Below are 25,657 nucleotides of genomic sequence, written 5' to 3' on the forward strand. Positions count from 1 at the left end.
CACAACAATAAAAAAGTTGGAATGTGTTGGCCACATCCAAAAGAGGCTTTGTTGCTTGCTGAAAGATGAGAAAGGTGACATACTTGAGGATGGAAAACCATTAGGAGGAAAAGGCAGGCTTACTCTGAAAGAAACCTATTCTCTTCAGTTATTTTATGGGAGAAGTGTCAGGAAATAAAACACATAATTTAGAGGCAATGAGGCATGCTATGTGGGCAATTTTTTTCCATGAACTATCCACTGACCAATGAACAATCAGAGTCTGAAAGACAACTGATGTAAGTTCAACAACAGAAATGAGACGTATTCACATAAACACTCATTACCAGAACCTGTTATGAATGCAATTAAGCCAACATTCACGTTTCTTGCAAACCCTGATTTATTGAGGAAGTGTCTTCATGGAAAGACACAAAATGCAAATGAAAGCCCCAATAATTTAATTTGGATTAGATGCTCAAAAAGGACATTCTGTGGTCTTTAAGTACTCAAAATAGGTATCTATGATGCAGTTTTATGTTACAATAATGGAATAATGGCAGAATTGAAGTGTTGAAGAGAGTTGGTATAGCTCCTGGTGTGATAACAACGAAAGCATTTTACACCATTGCGAGAGCAGGGTCAAGAAAGCCAACAGATCAGTGTCTTACCTGCAAATACAGATCAGGCAGATTGGAAGAGGACAGAAGAAAAACCTGGAGGATAAGGAGTCTCAGTATGGAGGATTTTGAAATTGAGGTAAGCTTATTACATGTAGAAGTACGAGAAGAATATCTTTGAACCTCATTTTCTCTGTTTTACATTTTTTATGTTATTAGAAGCCTTTTCTCAAAAATTATATGTGCTAATGCTATGAAATTTTCAGGAACTGCTCACAATATGTTGCCATCTCCGTGGAACAAAAAAATACAAGATACTGCAATTACATTCTGATTTTTAGATGACTGTATGTAAAAGCAAAAGTTAATTTTGGATGTGCAAAATTAAAAACTCTGTTAACGATACAATTTGTACCATAAATTAATAATTGTAGTTCAGTGGTCTTATAACCTTCTCAGGACACTACAATAAAATTTTCAGATTAATTGCATGATTAGAATTTGAGTTATGGCTTTTTATAAATAAAGACTATAAATAAAGACAATAAAAAAATTAAAAATTCAAATTTCTGGCAAAATATTAATCCTACATATTTTATTGTATTTTTCCATTAAAACATAGCTCCTTTGTTTTACACTTGCACAATTTTAGATTTGCACATTAATAAATATGGCTGTAATGATGTTTTAAGTAAATGTTTACATTTTCTGTTACATCCCCCTTTAAGTGTTTGGCAGAGGGTTCACAGAATCACATTCAGACTATTTCTTGATTGTTTCACTCTCCAACAGCACATGGGAACAATGAACACCTAAATCTTTCCATGTGAACTCTGATTTCTCTTATTTTATTATGATGGTCATTTCTGCCAACACAAGGAGTCAATCTGAATCTTTTCACACTCAGAGGAGAATGTCAGTGATTGAAATTTTGTTAAAAGATCTTGCGGTAGGGGGGAGGGGGGGGGGAGATCTGTGTGATCATTCCAGTTTAAGTTGTTTGTAATTGTAATAGCAAGGAATTTAGCTGAATTGGCACACTTTAGATTGGTGAGATTTATTGCGTAAGCAAAATTTAATGGATTCCTTTTAGTACTCATGTGAAGGACCTCACGTTTTATTATTTATTCAACTGGCACTTTTCACAACATACAGATATCCCATCTAAATCATTTCACAATTCAGTTTGATCTTCTGATGACTAATAGATGGTAAACGACAGCATAATCTGCAAACACCCCAAAGTCCTGCTCAGATTGTCTCCTAAATTATTTATATAGTTTAAAGCAGCTAAGTGCCTGTAACATTTTCTTGAGGAAGAACAACAGTGTCCTCACCTGTTTCCTGTACCATGGGGGATCTGTTCTCTCTCATTAATTTACTTCATATTAAACTCTCAATTGCTGTCAACATTATTTCTTTAAATTTGAGCAGCTTCTGGTCAGCGATTGCGCAGACAGTGTGCAAAGAGTGGAAGCTGTCTCTTAAGAAGATGTCAAGGAAATTTTTACATACTTTTTTTTAAGGATATATTTTCCATTTATTTTTGGTGGATTTGGATATTATGGTTTTCAGTCTTGCTACTACAACCTAATTTCTGGAAAAAAAAAATTCTGACAAAGTTTTCACCTACAATTGACTTTAAACATGTATTTTCATCAACAACATATTGATGATATGTTGAGGCCATTACCAATTATTATTGTGAGAGTCAGGTGCCTATTTGGACTGAGACTCAAACTTAGCTTGAAACTTTAAGGAACTATATCATCTGAGTCAGAGGGGTCAGTAAAAGAACTCAATTATTACTTTATTCTGGTTGTTGAGTATAACCTCTACCCACACTAACACACAGCACACTATCTACTTCAATTTCACTACAGGATAAACTACTTGTAACAGCAACAAACACATTAACACCAACTGAATATACTCAGTCCTTTCTGAACAGAGTTACATCCTTGGTAAATGCTTCAGATGACTTTATCTACCATCTGTAACTATTTCTGCTTTAATCCTTTTGATGACTGGTTGGAGCTCTGGTTCTTTCCCAACACAGCTACACCAATTCACAACTATAATACTGATGTGTCCTAGGTCTACTGTTCATTACTTACGCAGGACAAGAGAAGTCTGATCTGAATTTCTACATTTACATCTACATGATCACTGTGAAATATACATTTAAGTGCTTGGCAGAGGGTTTATAGAACCACTTTCAGACTCCTTCTCTACTGTTCCATTCTCAAATAGCATGTGGGGAAAATGAACACCTAAACTTTTAGTGTAAGTTCCAATTTCTCTTATTCTTTAATGATAGTCATTTCTCCCTAGGTAGGTACTTACTTGGCCCCTCTGGAGAACAGAGCCTGCAGAAGAACTCAGTATCTACCTGTCTTTGGTCATTTCCATCAATTCTGACCATGTTTTGACAACCCTAAATAATTGCTGTTTTCAACAAGTCCACAAAGAAAGGAATTTTATGCTACGAGATGTACGAAATGAGGCAAGTCAGTCTGTTTTCATATGAAAGTGGACAAGTCAGTCAGTAGAATGCTGGTGCAGTATTGAAAAAGAATGTGGTTCGGAAACCCTAAGCATTATTTTGAAAAGAGTGCAGCTTATTCAAATCAATTCACTACATATTAAAACATGCAACAGAATCACTAAAAACTAAATTTTGATGTTATTTCCTTGCCAAAATCATGTCTTTTTCTTTCATCTGACATTGTTAGGCGATTTCAATATTCCAGTAAACATACAAGCTCAATGCCTTCCACATGCATGCAGCTTACACATATTATAAGTAGTTGGGGTTGAAATACATAGCAATACATAACAGGAGCCTCTGCTCACATAATTCAGCTAGGGAGAGCATGGTTTGCTCTTCATAAGAAACTTTCAAACAGTATCAGCGATGAGGCCAATAAAGGTGACAAATAAATGTTGCGCATCAAGATGTAGGTGTCGTTGCAATAAGTCGTGATATTGAATGCAGGGGAGGTTTCTCGTGCATAGACATGAGTAGTAATTTCTTTCTAGACAGCAAGGGATTTATCTCACTGAATGCTTTCCAAATATCAAGGGAGAGAGAAACTATCTGCTTTCATTGATCTTTATGTTAATATGGAGAACCACAGTAAACTGCAAAAATGTTCAGCAGAGTTTTTATCCAGCAACTTGCAGACATATGAACATCTGGAACAAGGACAAGGGAACATGGTGGACCTCACATAGTTCTCATTTTGAATGTGAGGTGCAATGCAGCTATGAATACAAAATGATACTAATACATCTGTGGAGAACTGGAGTCGCCAAAGGTAGAAGTCATGCTCCTGCATGGTCAGTCCTGCAACAGCAGTTACTTTGTACGCACTTTAAGTAATATGGATAAACTATAAGGCTACAAACTCGCCATGCTGGACCACAGTTCTGCCTTTAAATTTTAATAAGGAGCACTGAAGATACACAGCTTACATTTTATTTACAGATAAGGTGAAATTCACACAAAGTGGGGTACGAAACTCCCACAATAACCACATGTATGCAAATCCAAATCCTCAATTGACCCCTGAAGCAATACACCAGGTGCACTGCTTTAGTAATTGTGAGGTTGCTCAAGATGGACCTGTAGCATTTGGATTTCTGTCTTCAAGAACATTTAAAGGCATCGATATATTCCACATCCATCAACAATGTGGACAGGTTAGAGATGAGTTTGCACCATGTATGTAACCACATCTGAGGATAGCTAGGTGTATTCACACAAGTTCATGGTCCTTTGAGGAGGAGGACTGAAAGATGCATAAAAATGAATGGTAAACACAATGAGCACGTCCTGTAGAATAAAGTGGTAGAGCGTTTTCATTGGAGACAATGACACATATCCCCAAAAGCTTTTGTTTCTGGACACACATTTACAGGCCTTTTTTCTAATTCTGACTAGTACTATTCCCTGGAAGAATACAGCACATTTTTTTATTATTTTTTCAAACAAACTATATATTCATGTTGAATAATAATTTACTCTAATTTTGTTATTGTCTTCCTTCGTTTTGGATATTCTGTACACGGTTTCAACTTTTAAATGTCAGCATTTGTAATTCGATTGGTAATGTCACACTATCACAAACTGCAAATTATATCTATAAATTAATTTCCTCGTGATACTCATATTTATACTGACTTTATCCACAAGGTACTCTATCTCTGTATTGATCTTAGTTATTTCCTATGGTAGTTTCTCTTTTTCAAAGGCTGATTTCCTAAACAACTTCATTTACAAATAATGTCAGAGATATTGTGATTGCTAAGCTTTTCATTCTAGAATGGTAATCGTATTTTTTGCTTCAAATTACTTTATTTTCATTGCTGGACCAACATTCTACTATCATGCAACATCCTACAATCAGTATGCCCTTTTGTAACTAAAGCATACTAAAAAATAAACAAACATTAAGAGGCAGTCACTTGCTGGTAACTGATTAATGTATGGCACACACAAACACTTCACAGCACAACAAATTTACTAGCTTTTGAGCTACTGCCCTTTTCCTAGTTCACAGCTGCCTGAGTGCAGTGCTTGCTTAAACAAAACAGAGAACTATTGTTCAAAAGCTAATGAAGTCTCTGTGCTGTTATGTGTTTCTACTGTCCTTGTATCAGTCAGATAAAGATAACATAGAAATGTAGTGCTTACCAGCAGTGCAAATCTAATGCTGTGCTTGACGAATATAGGCTACTTATGCAGTTGAATGTTTATAGCTTACAGCATGACAGTAAAGATAAATATACAATATAGTAAAGATAAATATACAATATAGTAAAGATAGATATACAATACATACAGATAGCAGTAAAATTCATACCCATGAAAAGTATAGCTGTCGACAAATTCCCAAAAATCACTCAATATGAACAAAAAAATTTATCACAAGAAAGGCAAAAAGAACTGCCGCAAATATAATAACAGTAAATGTCTTGGATATAACAAACACAGCACCAAAAATGCAGCAAGTGGACACAAAAAATAATTAATATGGAAATGTGACTGCAAATTGCACAGTCTATTAAATTTTTGGAGACTGTCATCCTGTCATGCCAATGGATGATGATGGAGCCAGTTAATAATTCTGAGAAAGAAACTGTGACGACACAGCTCCATAACCAAATCTATCAGGAATGAAAAAGAAATACAAACATTTGAGACTACACTCCTGGAAATGGAAAAAAGAACACATTGACACCGGTGTGTCAGACCCACCATACTTGCTCCGGACACTGCGAGAGGGCTGTACAAGCAATGATCACACGCACGGCACAGCGGACACACCAGGAACCGCGGTGTTGGCCGTCGAATGGCGCTAGCTGCGCAGCATTTGTGCACCGCCGCCATCAGTGTCAGCCAGTTTGCCATGGCATACGGAGCTCCATCACAGTCTTTAACACTGGTAGCATGCCGCGACAGCGTGGACGTGAACCGTATGTGCAGTTGACGGACTTTGAGCGAGGGCGTATAGTGGGCATGCGGGAGGCCGGGTGGACGTACCGCCGAATTGCTCAACACGTGGGGCGTGAGGTCTCCACAGTACATCGATGTTGTCGCCAGTGGTCGGCGGAAGGTGCACGTGCCCGTCGACCTGGGACCGGACCGCAGCGACGCACGGATGCACGCCAAGACCGTAGGATCCTACGCAGTGCTGTAGGGGACCGCACCGCCACTTCCCAGCAAATTAGGGACACTGTTGCTCCTGGGGTATCGGCGAGGACCATTTGCAACCGTCTCCATGAAGCTGGGCTACGGTCCCGCACACCGTTAGGCCGTCTTCCGCTCACGCCCCAACATCGTGCAGCCCGCCTCCAGTGGTGTCGCGACAGGCATGAATGGAGGGACGAATGGAGACGTGTCGTCTTCAGCGATGAGAGTCGCTTCTGCCTTGGTGCCAATGATGGTCGTATGCGTGTTTGGCGCCGTGCAGGTGAGCGCCACAATCAGGACTGCATACGACCGAGGCACACAGGGCCAACACCCGGCATCATGGTGTGGGGAGCGATCTCCTACACTGGCCGTACACCACTGGTGATCGTCGAGGGGACACTGAATAGTGCACGGTACATCCAAACCGTCATCGAACCCATCATTCTACCATTCCTAGACCGGCAAGAGAACTTGCTGTTCCAACAGGACAATGCACGTCCGCATGTATCCTGTGCCACCCAAGGTGCCCTAGAAGGTGTAAGTCAACTACCATGGCCAGCAAGATCTCCGGATCTGTCCCCCATTGAGCATGTTTGGGACTGGATGAAGCGTCGTCTCACGCGGTCTGCACGTCCAGCACGAACGCTGGTCCAACTGAGGCGCCAGGTGGAAATGGCATGGCAAGCCGTTCCACAGGACTACATCCAGCATCTCTACGATCGTCTCCATGGGAGAATAGCAGCCTGCATTGCTGCGAAAGGTGGATATACACTGTACTAGTGCCTACATTGTGCATGCTCTGTTGCCTGTGTCTATGTGCCTGTGGTTCTGTCAGTGTGATCATGTGATGTATCTGACCCCAGGAATGTGTCAATAAAGTTTCCCCTTCCTGGGACAATGAATTCACGGTGTTCTTATTTCAATTTCCAGGAGTGTATATAACTGGTCTCCCGGCGTACAAAATTCTGCTGCCTCTTCAGTTAGCACCAAATTACCAATTTTTCCCACTCATCCAGAGAAAAATTACATTAGGACAAAAGTCAATCACCATGTAGAAATTAAAGTAAGAGAGTTCTGATGAAGATTACCATTATTAATGTATCAAATGCTGCATCACACCCGAATTCTGTTAAGACATTCTTCTCAGAAGAAAAATTTTTTCCACCAACCCAAGACTTCACAAGAAAACAATTAAGCAGAAGTTTTAATAACACACAAAGCACAAAATTACATTCAGTTTTTTTTTTATTTTTATTTTGATAAAATACTACTAATTTTTGATGTGCCAATCAATATTACACACTAAACATTGAGAGAAATAATGTACGCACACAAAGCACTACAAGAACAGAGATGTCCAGGGAACTATTTACACAAATTTCCTAATTTTATACTGAATTCAGTCATGGAATTCAAGTTACCAGATCTCATGTTGAACCTACGATCTTTTTAATTTAGTATATCCTAACAAACATGCATACCATTCACAAGTTCTTAATGCTAAATTGAGATTTCAATAATCATAATTACTAAATACAAAAATAGTAAGATTGTCAAATTACCATGATAACTAATCTCAGATACAAACAATATACTGTACAGACAAAACTTCTACAAAATATCAAAGAATATTAAACAACAAAGGGGAAGTACACACCAAAAGTTTAACAGAGAAAAATACTATAAAACAGAGAACAGAAATAACAAAAGTAAGCATTTGTAATATTTTTGGAACAACCACAAAGAAAAAAAACATGTTGTGCAAAAAAACAAAAAATTAAACTGATAAAGCATTCTCAGCCTCTGCAATATGTAGCACTGTTTTCTACCACCACAATCTGCAAACTGAACTCTATGCAATTTACTTTTGTGAAGAAACTTTAAATTGATTATTTCTCCCTTCATAATCACTAGATAATTGCATAAACCTCTTTCAATAAGATTTTTTGGAGGTTCCTTACTATGAGACACACACATTATTGTACTTGTTTCACTTTGTTAATGTTAAAATTAAAACCTCTTTTCAAGATGCTTGTCCATTCTATTCAGCAGACCAAACTGATGGTTCAGTAACATTCACACCTGTCAGCACATGCCCTTCCTGGAATTAGTATTAATACATTACTAGTCTGGTGTATCTTGCATACTACATGGTATGATTTTGTAAATGGATGGTTCTCCACAGATATCCTGAAGAAATGTCATCTACTCCAAGCATTTCATTTTGCCTGTCCTTCAGTCCCTATCAAATTACTCTGACAGTACCACATCTCTCATCTTCATCCAGTTCCTCCTCCCTCCCCATAATGCTGCCTTAAAAGATTATTTCCTTTGTGTAGTCCAATATATCCATTCCACCTTTCGCCTTTCCGTTCTCTGCATAGTGGTGGCTTGGCATCTGAGAAACTGATATTCAGCCTACTGTTCTCTTTTGTTCAAAGTTTTTCTTAATTTTTCCTGTATGTAGAATCTACCACTCCCATACTCATGCATGTTTTTACAGCTTTTCTTTCTCTGCAAGACATTCCTTCTTTGCCATTTTGCACTTTCTATCAATAAAAAAATTTTTTTAATGTATATCCCTTTTGCGTACTTCATTTACTCACAATTTTATTTTCTCCTTCCCTTAATTAAATTCAATATCTCAAATACTGTACAAGGTGTTTTACTGGACCTCATCTTTTTTGCATATTTGAGCCTCTGGTACTTTCACTATTTCATCTCTCAAATCTACTAATGCAGCTTCTATTTTTTGTTATTTCCTCTTTCCATCAGTCACTGTATAATGCACCATTACCAACTCTCAAAAACTTCTGGCTCTTTCCACCTTTCATCAATTTCTTCCGTTTTAATCTGCATCCAAAACAAGTCAGTTAAGTTCAAAGTCCATATATTGTTTTGAAAACCATTCTTCTTGTTGTCGTCTTCAGTCTACAACTAGTCTGACTCTGCTCTCTATGTTGGTCCACCCTGTGCAACTCTCCCAATCTCTGTGATTACCCATCTAATGTCCAGCATTCTTTGCAGTAAAACATTTAAAAAGAGTCTATCCACTCCCTGCCTGAACTGTTGATTGTCTATGTTTTACTTCTGTAAGAGGCTACACTCCAATAAATAACTGCAGTAAAGACTTCCTGAAGCTTAAATTTATGTACCTCTCTCTTTTCAGAAACACTCTCCTTGCTATTGCCAGTAATTTTGCTGTCCAAACAGCAAACCTCATCTAGTACTTTTAGTGTTTTTTATTTTCCAATTTAATTCGCTTGGCATCTCATTTCATATAACTGCCATTAACATAGTTTTACTTCTATCAACGCCATCTGTAAAATCCTTTCAAGACAATTTTTTGTTCCATGAAACTTATTTTCCAAGTCCTTTGCCATCTCTGCAAGATTGCAGATTCATTGTCAAACCTTCACTTTTTATTTCTTCTCCCTGACCTTTAATCTCCTTTCCCAATTTCTCTTTTGGTTTCCCCACACAGCTTGCTTAATGTACAGATTCAGCAACACTGGTGGTAAACTACAACCTTGTTTCACTCTCTTCTCAACTTCTGCTTCCCTTTCGTGTCTCTTGAGTCTTATAATTGCAGCCTACAAGTTGTGAATAATCTTTCCCACACTGTTTTTTTTTAATATATATATATATATATATATATATATATATATATATATATATATATATATATATATATATCCTTGATACCTTCATAATTGCAAAGAGTGTATTCCAGCAGGCACTGTCAAAAGCCTTCTGTAAAGTTGCAACTGCTATAAATGTAGCTTTGCCTTTTTTAATCATCTTATAAGGTAAGTTGTAGTGTCAGCATAGTTTCATGTGTTTCAACATTTCTCTGAAACCCAAATTGATCTCTCCTTAGTTTTTGTTCCAATCTCTAAATAATTCACATCAGTATTTTGCAACCATGATTTATTAAACTGGTAGTTCGGTGATATTCACACCTGTCAGCATCTGCCTTCTTTGAAATTTGAATTATTACATTGTTGCAGTAAAGGACACCACTCACCAAAAAGCAGAAGGATTTAGTTGTTGATACACACACGCGAAAGAAAGAAAATTTGCTAGCTTTTGGAATAACCCTTTTACAACCTGGAGTAAAACACACACACACACACACACACACACACACACACACACACACAACCACCACCACCACCACCTATGCCCCTACATCATGCCAACACCACTACCGATGCCCCTATATCATGCCAACTGGATGAACAATTCATCCAACCAGTACCATGTAGGAGCATTGCATGTGTATGCATGCTTGTGTGCATGCTTAAGTCCAAGGGTACTCAACTGTTCTCATATATCTTGCACAGCAGGTGGAATACTTTTGTCATGGATGGCTCACCCAAGCACCTCAATTATTCTGAGGGACAGTCTCCTATTTCAGGGGCTTTGTTTCCACTTGTCTTTCAGTGCTCCATCAAATTTTTTTTGTAGTATCTTGTCTACGATCATTTCTTCATTTACATCCTCTTCTCTTTCTGTAATATTATTCTGAAGTTTATTTCCTTTGTATAGCACTTCTATATATTCCTTCGACCTTCCAACTTTCCCTTATTTGCTTAGTATGGGCTTGTCATCTGAGCTCTGGATTTTCACACAGCTGCTTCTCCTCTATTGGCAGCATGTACAGGGTGACAATTAGACAATTATTGAAGTGTACGAGGGGGGGGGACTTTATTCAACATGTAAACGTCACTACACATTTTACTGGGTTTAGGTTACGACATGGTTGATATGCCTGTCATCAATGGTAATGATGCAGTGAAGATGAAGAGCAAAATTCTGCATGACCACTGAAGTGTCAGAACATTGATGCTGTCGATGACATCCTGAATGGCTGTTTTCAGCCCAGCCATGATTTTGAGGTTATTGCTGTACTCCTTGTCTTTAATACAGCCCCACAAAAAGGAGTCGCACGTGTTCAAATCTGGAGTTTATGGCAGCCAATCGAGGCTCATGCCAGTGGCCTCTCAGTACCCTAGAGCCAGAATGCAGTCCCCAAAGTGCTCCTCCAGAACATAAAACAATCTCCTGCTTCAATGGGGCCGAGTTTCACCTTGTATGAACCACATCTTGTCAAAATCAGGGTCACTAAACCAAACCATACAAATTCCCATCACGCCCCATGGCCAGCCGTGCAGTTTGAATGTCCACACGCAAACCACTCAGAAGTTATGATGATTTTATTCCATACAGTTCAATAATTGTCACCCTGTATCTTCCCAATAATCATGCATGCCTTTACAGTGTCGCGTTTGTTCGCTGGCCACAACCACTTAGTCATACGGCACTTTTTGTTAACCTTACGTTTCAGACGTCTGTATTCCTTTTGTCTGCTTCAATTACTGCACTTTTATATTTTCTCCTTTTGTCAATTAAATTCAGTATCTTCTGTGTTAGTCACAGATTTGCACTGAGGCTAGTCTTTTTGCCTATTTGATACACTGCTGCCTTCACTATTTCATTTCTTGCATTTCTTTCAGTTTTCATCTGCAATTTGATTCTTTGTTTTACCATTATACAAGCTATGCGAAATCTTCCAGTGTCTCCAGGTATCTTCGAAGTATATACAACCTTCTTTCAAAATTCTTAAACCAAGTGTTCCAGTCCTCTATCAAAACTAAATTTTCATCTCCTTTAAGGGTGGGTATAATATCTACAGGCAGGTCACCACACCAAACTAGGTAAAAAGTCACAGTCATCAGATCATCAGATCATCATCATCATCATCATTTAAGACTGATTATGCCTTTCAGTGTTCAGTCTGGAGCACAGTCCCCCTTATAAAATTCCTCTATGATCCCCTGTTCAGTGCTAACATTGGTGCCTCTTCTGATGTTAAGCCTATTACTTCAAAATCATTCTTAACCGAATCCAGGTACCTTCTCCTTGGTCTACCCCGACTCCTCCTACCCTCTACTGCTGAACCCATGAGTCTCTTGGGTAACCTTGCTTCTCCCATGTGTGTAACATGACCCCACCATCTAAGCCTGTTTGCCCTGACTGCTAAATCTATAGAGTTCATTCCCAGTTTTTCTTTGATTTCTTCATTGTGGACACCCTCCTGCCATTGTTCCCATCTACTATAGTTCAATTCTTTTATCTTGGCGGTTCGCGTATGCCCGCCCATACGCGGGAGATTGCTGCGTTGCCAGTTGTACGCACCAAGAGAAGCAGCACGATAGTATACTTCGCAATCTTACGTTTAGGGGAGAGCGCACAGTTTATGAAGTAAAGCCACCACGGCCGCATTAACCCTTTCGCTGCTACAGAGACGTGCTCCCCGCATTCCGCGCTGTGCGCGATTTTGTCGTCGTTGCACTGCTCGCCTGTGGAGACACATGGTGTTTCGACTGCTTTGACACACTTTATCATTTGATTTCACAAAAACTATTTGGCCCAAAAATTTGATTTTTACACATCTTCTTGACTGATACCTTCCCCCCATAAATGACTTAATTTTGTTTCGATGTTCAACGCAGTTATTGTGCAGCATTAGATGTAGTAAACCATTGAACGAAATTTTGAAGAGTTTGCAGAGGTAAAAGTACATAGCATATACTTTCCGTATGGTCGATTTTAGTTGCCACTAGAAATTTCAAAAAATTACATTCAAACGAATAAAATTAATGTAGTAAGACACTACGATATGGTTTTTAAGTAAAGAAAATATTAAGGACCGAACAAAGTTTGAACTCGGAACCTTTCGCTTAGCAGCCATAGACTTTTTTTTTTTTTTAATCTCGTTTTGTTCGCTTTTGTTCGTTGCTTCTGCTTGGGGCGGACGTCGTAAGACATCCGTTTAAGTTCGTTGGTGATCGATTAACTCAGTTTTTTTATTACAGAGGGCACGTAACCCTCTGACCGAACACGCTGAGCTACCGTGCCGGCTGTACACTTTAGCCATTACGCTAACGCAGCTCGTCATTCGGTAGATCTCCCGGAGGACTTTCAAATATCACGCAAAATACCGACAAACACTGTTGGTATGACAATGAATTACTCACGTTTCGTCGAAGTACAACAGGAAATAAAGAACTGCCGCTGTTCTTTATTGCGAAAAAGCTGTTAGTGAGAATGATACAAACACCTTTCCTTGCTATCGCCTGAATTAGGAGGCTTATTGCTTGTTTGGTTTGATTAATAGAATATGAAGCAATTGGTATAAAGAATGCTTTTTCCAAACTTTCTATAAAAGAAAGTCTGCTATCGAGACATTGCTTTTGTTCAATTACTTTATTTATGACTGAACGTTTCTAAAACTGAAGACACTCGTCCTTGCTCTGCACTGCAGTCGAGCTCTGGCAACGTCGTTCTCTGTTCATTGGCTGACTGTGTTTTGTGACGTCAGATGCGCAGAACGAACCTAAACTCGGCCGCCGTTGTAAATGACGCGCACTTTAGTACCTGAAATCATCCTAGCTACTTTCATATCTGTAACCTCAACCTTATTGATAAGGTAACCTGAATCCACCCAGCTTTCGCTCCCATACAACAAAGTTGGTCGAAATATTGAATGGTGCACAGATAACTTAGTCTTGGTACTAACTTCCTTCTTGCAGAAGAGAGTAGATCGTAGCTGAGTGCTCACTGCATTAGCTTTGCTACACCTCACTTCCAGTTCTTTCACTATGTTGCCATTCTGTGAGAATATGCATCCTAAGTACTTGAAACCGTCCACCTGTTCTAACTTTGTTCCTCCTATTTGGCACTCAATCCGTTTACATCACTTTCCCACTGACATTACTTTCATTTTGGAGATGCTAATCTTCATACCATAGTCCTTACATTTCTGATCTAGCTCTGAAATATTACTTTGCAAACTTTCAATTGAATCTGCCATCACAACTATGTCATCCACATATGTGAGACTGCTTATTTTGTGTTCACATATCTTAATCTCACCCAGCCAGTCTTCTGTTTTCAAAATATGATCCATAAATAATATGAACAACAGTGGAGACAGGTTGCAGTCTTGTCTTACCCCTGAAACTACTTTGAACCATGAACTCAATTTACCGTCAACTCTAACTGCTGCCTGACTATCTATGTAAAGACCTTTGATTGCTTGCAAATGTTTGCCTCCTATTCTATAATCTCATAGAACAGACATTAACTCCTCCTAGGAACCCAGTCATATGCCTTTTCTAGATCTATAAAGCATAGATACAGTTCCATGTTCCACTCAAAACACTTCTCCATTATTTGCCGTAAGCTAAAGATCTTGTCCTGACAACCTATAAGAGGCCTAAATCCACACTGATTTTCATCCAATTTGTCCTCAGCTAATACTCGCACTTTCCTTTCAACAATACCTGAGAAGATTTTACTCACAATGCTGATTAAAGAGATACCTCTTTTTTTTTTTCTTTTTTTTTTTGTGGTTTTTAGGGCGCACAACTTCAATGGTCATTAGCGCCCAGACTACATTAAGAATGCACCGCGAGGCACAAGTTTAAAAACAACAACTAAAAGGGAAAACACGATAAGAGACAGACTGACAGGCATAGGATTAAAAAAACAGCATAATCAAATGTCCTTAGAGAGGTTGGTCAAGTTGATAAAACGAAGAACGCGAGCAGCTGCTCGTGGGTCATCCGCTAAAATGGCATCTAGAGTACATGGCAGGCCAAGATCAAGACGCAGTGTGTTAAAATCCGGACAGGACGTTAAAATGTGGACCGTCAGCAATTGCCCACATGGGCAGAACGGCGCTGGCGCAGCCGTCAGCAGATGGCGATGGCTGAACCGGCAGTGTCCAATTCGTAACCGGGCCAAAACGACCTCTTCCCGCCGAGAAGGGCGGGAGGAGGACGTCCAAGCCGCGGGAAGAGGTTTCAAGGCCCGAAGCTTGTTGTCCGTAAGTGCAGCCCAATCGGCATGCCACAGCGATAAAATGCGCCGACAAAGAGATACCTCTGTAGTTGTTACAATCTTTTCTGTTTCCATGTTTAAAGATTGGTGTGATTACTGCTTTCTTCCAGTCTGATGGAACCTGTCCCAACTCCCACGCCATTTCAATTAGACTGTGTAGCCATTTAAGACCTGACATTCCACTGTATTTGATGAGTTCTGACTTAATGTCATCCACCCCAGCCGCTTTATTGCACTGCAATCTATTGACCATTTTCTCCACTTCCTCAAATGTGATCCTATTTCCATCGTCATTCCTATCCCATTGTACATCGAAATCTGAAACATTACTCATCGTATTTTCACCTACATTGAGCAACTCTTCAAAATATTCCCTCCATCTGCTCAAGGCATCCACAGGATTCACCAGCAGTTTTCCTGACCTGTCCAAAATACTTGTTATTTCTTTCTTACCTCCCTTTCAAAGACTGCTAATTACACTCCAGAATGGTTTTCCAGCAGCTTGACCCAAAGTCTCCAACCTGTTTCAAAAGTCTTACCAAGATTTCTTCTTGGATACTGCAATTATCTGTTTGGCTTTGTTTCTATCTTCAACATAACTTTCTCTGTCTACCTGAGTTCCAGTATGTAGCCATTTTTTATACACCACCTTTTTCATTTTGCAGGCTGCCTTGACTGTGTCATTCCACCAAGCTGTTTGCTTCATCCTACCCTTACACACTACTGTTCCAAGACATTCTTTAGCCACTTCTAGTATTGTGTCCCTGTACCTTGTCCATTCCTTTCCAATGACTGTGATTGACTACATTCAACTAACTGGTACCTTTCTGGGATCACTGTTTCGTACTTGTGCCTGATTTCCTTATCCTGAAGTTTCTCCACTCTTATCCTCCAACACATGGACAAACCTCCTGCACTTTCGGCCTCACAATACCAATATCACTGCAGATTAAATAGTGATCAGTGTCATCAAAGAATCCCCTGAATACTTGTGTGTCCCTCACAGCCTTCCTGAATTCCTGATCTGTTATTATATAGTCAATGACAGATCTGGTTCCCCTGCCTTCCGGGGTGAATGTTCTTTAATATTCTCTTAAATATACATACAATATCATGAACTCTTCTTTCAGCAGCCTTGAATTAACTAGCAAGTGAAGCCGAAATCTCCTGTTACATTCATTACTGTGTATTTAAACAAATACTGCCTGCTTTTTTTCTGCCTATGTCCATACTAGTTGCCTTTTAATCTAATTCTACTGCACAATTATCATTGTTAATGTCTCTGTGTGTGCACTGAAACAATTTCTGTTGGTGTGAGGTCACTACACGCTGTGACCTTACGGGTTGTAAGGGAACGTGCATTTGATGTGGATGACGAAACAAAATACAATCTCTCACACCATCAACTCACCAAAAAGTTATAAACTGTTCACAAGTTTTATATCAGCTCGGAGCATCCAGGTGCTACCGCACAAAAAAAATTTACCACACATTACACAGTACAAACACTTCAGTGGTCCCCCCCGTGACTGTGGTTCAACTTACAAGTTTGGTTACATTTCATCTGCAGGGCGCCAACTCACAATATGTCCCATGTTCCACAAAAGTATTTAATGTAAATGCAAGCAGGACTTGCTATGCTAAAATCATGTAAGCACTCACGTAATTTTTAAAGTTTCATGAATTCTAGTTTATTTCCAAAAAGAACATTGAAAAATCAAAATTGACAGTTCACAATAAATTAATGTCAGAGCTTGACTGAGTTTCTTAAGATCTTGGAGGCAGTTGAATAAACCACAATTAATTGTGAGTTATCTTTAGAAAACTATTATAGTTGCACAGTATATCAAACTATAACTTCCACAATGGCTACATACTGAAAACTTATGAGCTGCACTCATATCTCAGGGAACCCAAATAGTAACAAGTTCATCACACACCGACAAATATCTATGTCTAAAATTAGGAACTTTGAATAATTCACACACTGGAACTAGTGGCTATTTCACCGATCATCAAGACAAAGCTTTCTCTTAACACAGGTTAAGATAGCCTGATCGTCTCCAGCAGTGTCCGAACCTAGACTCCCTTCCAAATTGCCACTGTTCACCAAGGAAACCTCGGTTGAGCACCACTGAAGTCAGTTAAACCACTGAATGTGAAAATTACTGAAATTCTTAACCCTTTGAATGTCAAGGTAACGATCTAGCGTTACCCCCTACTGACGCATATACTGTCAGGGTGCCGATTCGTCGGTACTTTGCTTTGTCTTGTTTAGCTTACAGAATCAGGTGATAGATGGTGTGGCGTGCTGATTATAGATGCTCTTTGCCTCGAGCTATGTGTAGGTTGATAACTATTCGCAAATGAGTATCATTTCAGTGAAATATTAGTGTTCGATTATTCCGCTTTTGCATCATTTGTTTATTGATGCCATGCTTTGCAGTACATTTTTACAATCTGTTATTGCATTCTACGTTCTTATTTTTGCGCAGTACTGTTATTTATCATTGTTTCTGTGTGTTTTTCTTCACGATAAGAGTTTACAGTTTGTTTATTTTCTCCGCTTTTTGTGAAAAATGCGACCTATACCAGGCCACAGCAGAGGACTTACTGATGAAGAAATTTGTGACCTTCTAGAATGTACTAGTGATACAGAGTGTTTTAGTGAAAGTAGCAACAGTTCAGAAAGTGACAGTGATGTACTTGATGATATTGTGAACGAAAGTGAAGACGAAATGGAAGATGTACAATACACTGAAGTACTTACACCTGAAACACTACAGCCATTACCACATCCATTTCAAGAGCTGCCAGGACCAAAACATATGCCGCCAGCAGGATCTCCTGTGGTAGAATATTTCAATATATTCTTTACTGCAACGTTGCTACAGCTTATTGTAACTGAAACAAATCGCTCAGCTAAACAGTTTGTAACTAAACATGCTACATTGTCCAAACCGTATAAGAAATGGAAGAATGTGACAGGTACCAAGATAAGAGGTTTTATTGCTTGCTTGCTAAATATGGGACTCAATAAAAGGCCCACGATGCTCTCATACTGGAGCACAAAACCGTCACAGGCATTTCCATGGTTTGGTAAAATGTTTTCTGCTCACCGATTTAGGCATCTTATGAAATTCTTTAACTTGTGGATAGTGAGAAATGTCCAGCACCAGGCCATCCTGATTATGACCCATGTATCAGGTACCAGCCATTGGTAGATCATGCTAATACTGTATTTAGACATCATTACACACATCATGAACAACTTAGTATTGATGAGAGTCTAGCTGGCACTAAATGTCACACTTCCCTATCACAGTATTTGCCAAACAAACACCACCACCGATGGGGAATCAAATTCTGGATGCTGTGTGACTGTGTAACGCAATACTGTCTTGGGTTTTATACTTACAGAGGTGCCAAAAGCCAAGAAGATAAGGCTGAGATTGCAAGACATAGCTTAGGTTACTGTGTTGTCCAGAAGTTACTGCGTTTGGGAAATTATTTGAATAAGAGATATCATATCTTTGTGGACAACTTTTTCATGTCAGTACCACTTGTAAAAAGTCTTTAATAAATTAGGTACATACGTTACTGGCACTGTAAGAAAAAACAGGAAATATTTGCCAGAGCAATTTAGAAAGAAATTTGGAATTGGGGAAAAGATGTATTGTAAGTCAGGTCCGGTACTATAATGTGCGTACCTAGAGAAAAAATCCCAGCGTACCTCCATTCTCTTATTGTCAAGTAAAGTTGGTGCTGGTGACATTGAAGTCCAAAATAAAAATAAAACAGTAAAAAAGCCAGAAATAATACACCGGTACAACCAGTATATGGGTGGAATAGACACATCTGACATGATGCTGTAGGCGTATTTGGATGAGAGGCGAACTCTTCGTTACTGGAAGAAGGTAGCTTTTAACATAATGTCAAGAATGGTGCTGAACTCTTACATATTATACAAAGAGCATAATAAAGGAAGAAAAGTTGTTTCCAGATATGTATATAATGTCATGATAATTGAAGCCTTGTCAGATGAATGGCTGCAAGAAAATAATGCAACTGATGATCCTCATGGTTCTCCAGGTTTGAGGAAACTTCCAGAGAAGAAAGAGTCAAGATGCTGTGTGTCTACTAGTGAGGGAAGGAAATGAATGTCAAGAACTGTTTATAATAGATGTAATAAGGGGTTGCATGGTGAACGTTTTCCTAAACACAAATGCTAAGTCATGCTGTAGACATGGAAATTCTATAATGTTCTCTTCAAATAAATAATTATTATCTCTCTAAATAATAACACAAATTTTATATCCCTCACGTCATTTTACTCAGAAATCTGTGTAGATTCTATGGACTGTAGTTAGCCTTCTTAAATTGAAGCACAGTGTTTGATATATGGAATCAAAGTCAAATTTATAATATTTTTTAAAAGAATATTTTATTTGGACTGCCACAATCAAATTCATTTGAAACATTATGATAATCTGTGTAAGCCATAATATTCTACATACTTTTATGGATAAGTGGTAATTTTTTCACATTTTTAAAGTGAATACTGTGTGATATATGGCAATTTAAATAGACTGTAGCATAATGGTATAAATACGCATGACATTTTTAGCATACACCACTCCAAATCAGCCGACTGCAAAAGGGTTAATTTTAACCATTTATAAATGTATGAGACATTAAATCATACAGAAATTTTCCAAGAAATATTATGCTGCTATCAGTTTTCTTTTATATACTATAGTTTATTTATAAACAATAATTTCTAAGGTTTTCCTCCAGTTTTTGATTTATAAGTGTAAATATTAACAAACAATTTCAATTATACATTAAATAATTTCCTATATATATCTAAAGTTCACAGTACCTCCACTACTCTTCATGTTTCTCTATTTATTTAGTAAGGAATAACAGTTTTTAATTGTGTGAAATCCACTTTTTAGCCCGCCATTTAAATATGTATATAATTTCAGCAATGTTACTATCACAGTCCGACACAGTTCTACGAGATGTATTCACAGACATCTTCTTTGTTGTAATCGGATAATGCGTTGCTTTTATAGTTCAGGAATTCTTTATCACATTTAATTTACAGTAACTTATAAAATAATCCTGATATCGAAGGCACGTCTTCACATGTGTAATCGTCCATCTTTTCTGCTTCAAATGAGTCTACTGACACTTCATTGACACATATAGTTCAACATTTATTAATTTTGGAGTAAGCTTTACTTCTGCACTGGATGTGAAAAGTGGCCATGAGAAACGAGCAGCCATTGTACTGTCCAATGGAGAGGTTTCTCTAGTCAGGTGGTCACCTCAGTGGCTAGTGGAAGTCCAGAGACAACCCCACCTGTGGAGCATAGTGTGAAACTGCAGATTTCAGCTGTCAACACGAATATGACTCGATCTCAGCTGCTGCCTGTGTGTCCATGGTCACGTGTTTGTGATTGAATGAAGTGCCTCTTCCCTTTACAATAGGCTGTCATGTTACAAAACAAGAATGGCTATTACTCACTCATGTGCCTCAAGCCTAACGTGTGTGTACTTAGCACAGCACTTGTGTATGAAACAACACCTTTCTGTCTAGCATCTGCTGAAGATTTTTTCTGATAACACCTATATCTCATTTTAAATTCATGTAATGCATATCCTGTTTCACTTTGGCATAGGAAGATACAGGGAATGACTTTACTGTCTCTAATAACTACTAGGGCAATGTGTAACCTAACTTGCCTTCAAATTTTCCATGAATCCTTTACAATTAAACCTATCTTTGGTACCTTATGAAAATGGGATCTCAACAAAGTGCACCTTTATGTTTCTCCAAAAAACAAGACAGCAAGTTTAGTGTTCAGCATTTAATCAGTGCTGACGTGATAACAGATGGAGCACTACATCAATGAAGCAGCTATCTTAACCAATGAATTCTCACTCACTCTGAGGAAATAAAACTAATTTTCTCAGCTGAAAGCATATTACCCTGGTTAGTACACAGTGCACCCCAAACTGGCTTTTTCATGCAGACCTTAACCATGCTGACACTATCTAATTTAACGAACAAATTGCAACTTATAATTTCTGTCACATCTTCTAATGAGACCCCATGAACCATGGGCCTTGGCACAGTGGAGGCACTTAAGTGCATCAATGATACAGATAGATGTACTATAGGTGCAACCATGTTGGAAGGGTGTCTATGGAGAGTTCGGACTGACATATCATTCCTAAAGAGGGACAGCAGTATTTTCAGAAGTTGTAGTTGCAACACAGTCTGAATGATTAACTGACCTATCCTTGAAAAAATAGTTCTATGGGTAATATTTGTAATATTATATCCTTTAATTGGGTGGGTGGGTGGGCGGGTGGGTGGGTGGGTAGGTAGAGACGATAGATTGATACTATATATAGTGGGACTTGGTGAAGAGCAGGGTTTCTAGTCAAGTGAGTTCAGGGCTCTCAACAGAAATTCAAATTCAAACAGAGGCAATGAGTAGGTCTAATAATTATAATAATGAACAAAGAAATTTGAATATGGGTGAGCTACTATGAGCAACATAGTGAACACACAATCATAGCCAAGAAGACTCAAAGCCAAAACTCGCCACAATAGTTTAAATTTATGTGGTTACTAGCTTTGGAGATGATACAAATATTTTAAAAATATGTGACGAGATAAAAGAAATAACTCAGATTGTTAAGGGAGACAAAAATTTAATTGTGTTGGGGGAGCGGAATTCAGTAGGAGGAAAAGGAAGAGAAGGAAATATAGCAGAACATGGACGGGTAGGGTGGGGTGGGGTGGGGGGGGGGGGGGCAGAGTGAGTGAAAGGGGAAGCTGCCTGATAGAATTTTGCACAGAGGAAAGTTTATTCAAATCTGATACTTGTTTTCAGAATCTTGAATGAATGATGTATATGTGGAAAAGACCTGGAGACATTTAAATGTTTCAGACAGATGTATACAATGGTACTACACATTTCATTTCAAAGCCACATTTTAAACTGTAAATCCAGGAGCAAAAGTGGACACTGACCATAATTTATGGGTTGCAACAGCAGATTAAAACAAGAGATATTGCATAAATGTAGGAAATTACAGTAACGGGACCTGATGTTGAAACACCCAGAGTTATCGACAGTTTTGAAGGGAGCAACACGCAACATATTACAATCAGACGAAAGGCAAGGTTCCAGGTTAAATCCCAGTTCAGCACATGGTTTTAATCATCCAAGTGTTACACTTTTTTGTTCACCTTTACTTCTTCTTCATATTGTTGATTATCAGTTAATACTGGTGTCCACTGCTCCCTTTCCTTTATTTGTAATTTCCCCAATGAACAGTCTTTCTTCAGCTATCACTGCTGTTACCTGCTTCCCATTCACTTACATGCCTTCCTTAGCACATCTCAGTCCATCTTTAGTTACACCTAAAGTACAACAAACTTGTTTTCCAAACCATAGCTTCAGCAGTGCTTGTGGAAAACTTATCTTTTTTACTATATTTTTCTTCATTTGGGCACAGCTTCTCCATCTCTTTTTTCCATTGTTGTTAATGATGTTCCAGCATTCCTAGGTGTTTACAAAGTCAAGTAAGTATTTTGAATTCTACATGCTACACTTTCAATTGGTGTGTCTCAAGTGTCTATTGCTATCAGTAGCTCTCATTCAATTTTTTCCCCCACCACAGGTTTTGGGTTGTTCATAAACAGTCTTTCCAACTTTCATGCTACATTTTCCAATTTTCCATCTTCCTTACCAAATTAAAACATTTATGTCCAGCTACTGATACAAAAGTTTGTATTTAAGTGAAAATCATCTTATTTTCATCTAGGTTCTACATGTATTACTAAGTTTTATGAACAAATTATCATATTCTTTGTCGTTGCAGGAGTTAGTCACTTCTGAAATTCTTTTGTGTAGTACATGTCCAATATACCTTTGGTCCATTCAACATTGAGCTCATTAGCAATCACTAGAGTGCAATATTAATGCAAAGATAGCATTACTAAGTATCAACTGGCTAACATCCAAAATGAATAAAATACAGTTAAATAATCAATAAATATACAAACTTTAGCACGAAGCTCAAAATGAAAATAGTTTACGTAAATGAATACTCACTCATGTTATGAATGAAGCTGAGTGCAATCAAGAGAAAACCATAAATAAAGTGAAAGCTTCAAGTAATTTTAAAAGAACCAGTTCTGGTCACAGTGTTGCAAGTAGCATACATTTATTTTAATTGCCAGAAATGAGTGTTTGTTCCAACAGTCTTACAGTTTCTGAGAAAGAACTGATTATTTTGAAACTACAGGAAATATTTGTTACATGAACCACATATGACATTGTCTGTTGCATCAATAAATAAAACTGATACTGTCACTTCCGTTAATGGTATCACTACAGGGAGATGGATGTAAGGAAAAAAGTGTGCATGAGGAAAAAAGCTGCACTCATGGGATGTGAAAGTGGAAGTATGATGTAAAAACAACACCACCAGAGGTAGGAGAAAGTGGGGATGGGTGAATGAGGACTGGACACTTTTTAAAAATGTGGAGGAAAAGAGAAACACAACAAGAAAAGCTCTTGAAGTTCCACAAGCATTAGAGGCAAGTACGTAACACTTATTGTGAAGTAAGAGCATATTAGTTTTACCAGTATTTTGTCTTAAATATTAAAATATTAAGACATTCCTTTAGTCAAAATACTTGTGTATTGTTAAAGTGATAACATATAACATGACACACAAAATGTAGTAACAACTGACAATAATCATGCTTATCTGTGGACATAACACAAAAATTAAGCACTGTATTTTACTGATACCTGCATGTGATGAAAATGTTTCAGTTACTGATGCCAGACTTTTACGCCTCCTTATTTCTGTCTAGGTCTCTGTCAAATAATAGAAACTATGTAGCATTTTCATTGATATACTCTGAATGCCAGTGACTATTTCCAGAGCCAATAATTTGTAAGGTAACACATATACTGATTTGCACCAGAATACAGACCCTACTATAGATAACATTAACACATTATTCTGTAATGAATCAGGCCTCATCCACTGTAATGCTTTACAGTAAAAAGTCTTACTGAACACAATCAGAAATTTGGATACAGACTTTTACAAATATAAAGCAGTTTATATCATGAAATAACAGTTAAGTAATTGTTTACTGATATTCAGGGACTAAACTGAGCTGCAGATCAGCAGTAGACAATGGGTACTTCTAGCTACCATGCTTCGATTTCACACAATGCATACTATATCAAAATATATACATGGCATAAAATATTAAAGAAGTCACCTTAGATAACCATGTAAATGACCAGCATGCTGCCATTTTCTTTTCCACTGAGAAAGTGTATTATAATTGTAAAACACTCATTCCATGTCATAGCTAAAGGTTTCAATTATCATCCAGTGGACATGCAAATCGTTAACTATTCTTCATTGCTTCCCGTCTAAAGGAGTGTATTTAACGAATAAATAATGTAATTTCAATGTGTTGAAATGATAACAGGGCATGCAAACTTTTGAGTTAATTCATTACTTTACAGAAATATGTATGTACTCTTTTTCTGCACATAGCAACTGCATTATATGAAATACTGATTATGTGGTGTTGTTGTTGTGGTCTTCAGTCCTGAGACTGGTTTGACGCAGCTCTCCATGCTACTCTATCCTGTGCAAGCTGCTTCATCTCCCAGTACCTACTGCAACCTACATCCTTCTGAATCTGCTTAGTGTATTCATCTCTTGGTCTCCCTCTACGATTTTTACCCTCCACGCTGCCCTCCAATGCTAAATTTGTGATCCCTTGATGCCTCAAAACATGTCCTACCAACCGATCCCTTCTTCTAGTCAAGTTGTGCCACAAACTTCTCTTCTCCCCAATCCTATTCAATACCTCCTCATTAGTTACGTGATCTACCCACCTTATCTTCAGCATTCTTCTGTAGCACCACATTTCGAAAGCTTCTATTCTCTTCTTGTCCAAACTGGTTATCGTCCATGTTTCACTTCCATACATGGCTACACTCCATACAAATACTTTCAGAAACGACTTCCTGACACTTAAATCTATACTCGATGTAAACAAATTTCTCTTCTTCAGAAACGATTTCCTTGCCATTGCCAGTCTACATTTTATATCCTCTCTACTTCGACTATCATCAGTTATTTTACTCCCTAAATAGCAAAACTCCTTTACTACTTTATAAGTGTCTCATTTCCTAATCTAATCCCCTCAGCATCACCCGATTTAATGTGACTACATTCCATTATCCTCGTTTTGCTTTTGTTGATGTTCATCTTATATCCTCCTTTCAAGACACTGTCCATTCCGTTCAACTGCTCTTCCAAGTCCTTTGCTGTCTCTGACAGAATTACAATGTCATCGGCGAACCTCAAAGTTTTTACTTCTTCT

General features: G+C 38.2%; 1 protein-coding gene across 3 annotated transcripts in view; it reads right to left on the bottom strand.

Annotated features, from left to right (window-relative positions):
- LOC126236668 (RCC1 and BTB domain-containing protein 1-like) overlaps positions 1-25,657 on the bottom strand; it is a 216,933-nt gene that overhangs the window by 14,550 nt on the left and 176,726 nt on the right. The window contains exon 12 of one of the 3 annotated variants that reach the window (XR_007544969.1): positions 24,051-24,119. The exons of the other annotated variants lie outside the window; for them this stretch is intronic. The gene's annotated coding sequence lies outside the window, so the exon portion shown is untranslated. The remainder of the gene's footprint in view (positions 1-24,050; positions 24,120-25,657) is intronic. 3 annotated transcript variants of the gene reach the window in all.

This window comes from Schistocerca nitens, chromosome 2, assembly GCF_023898315.1.
Source record: "Schistocerca nitens isolate TAMUIC-IGC-003100 chromosome 2, iqSchNite1.1, whole genome shotgun sequence".
Classification (NCBI taxonomy): Eukaryota; Metazoa; Arthropoda; class Insecta; order Orthoptera; family Acrididae; genus Schistocerca; species Schistocerca nitens.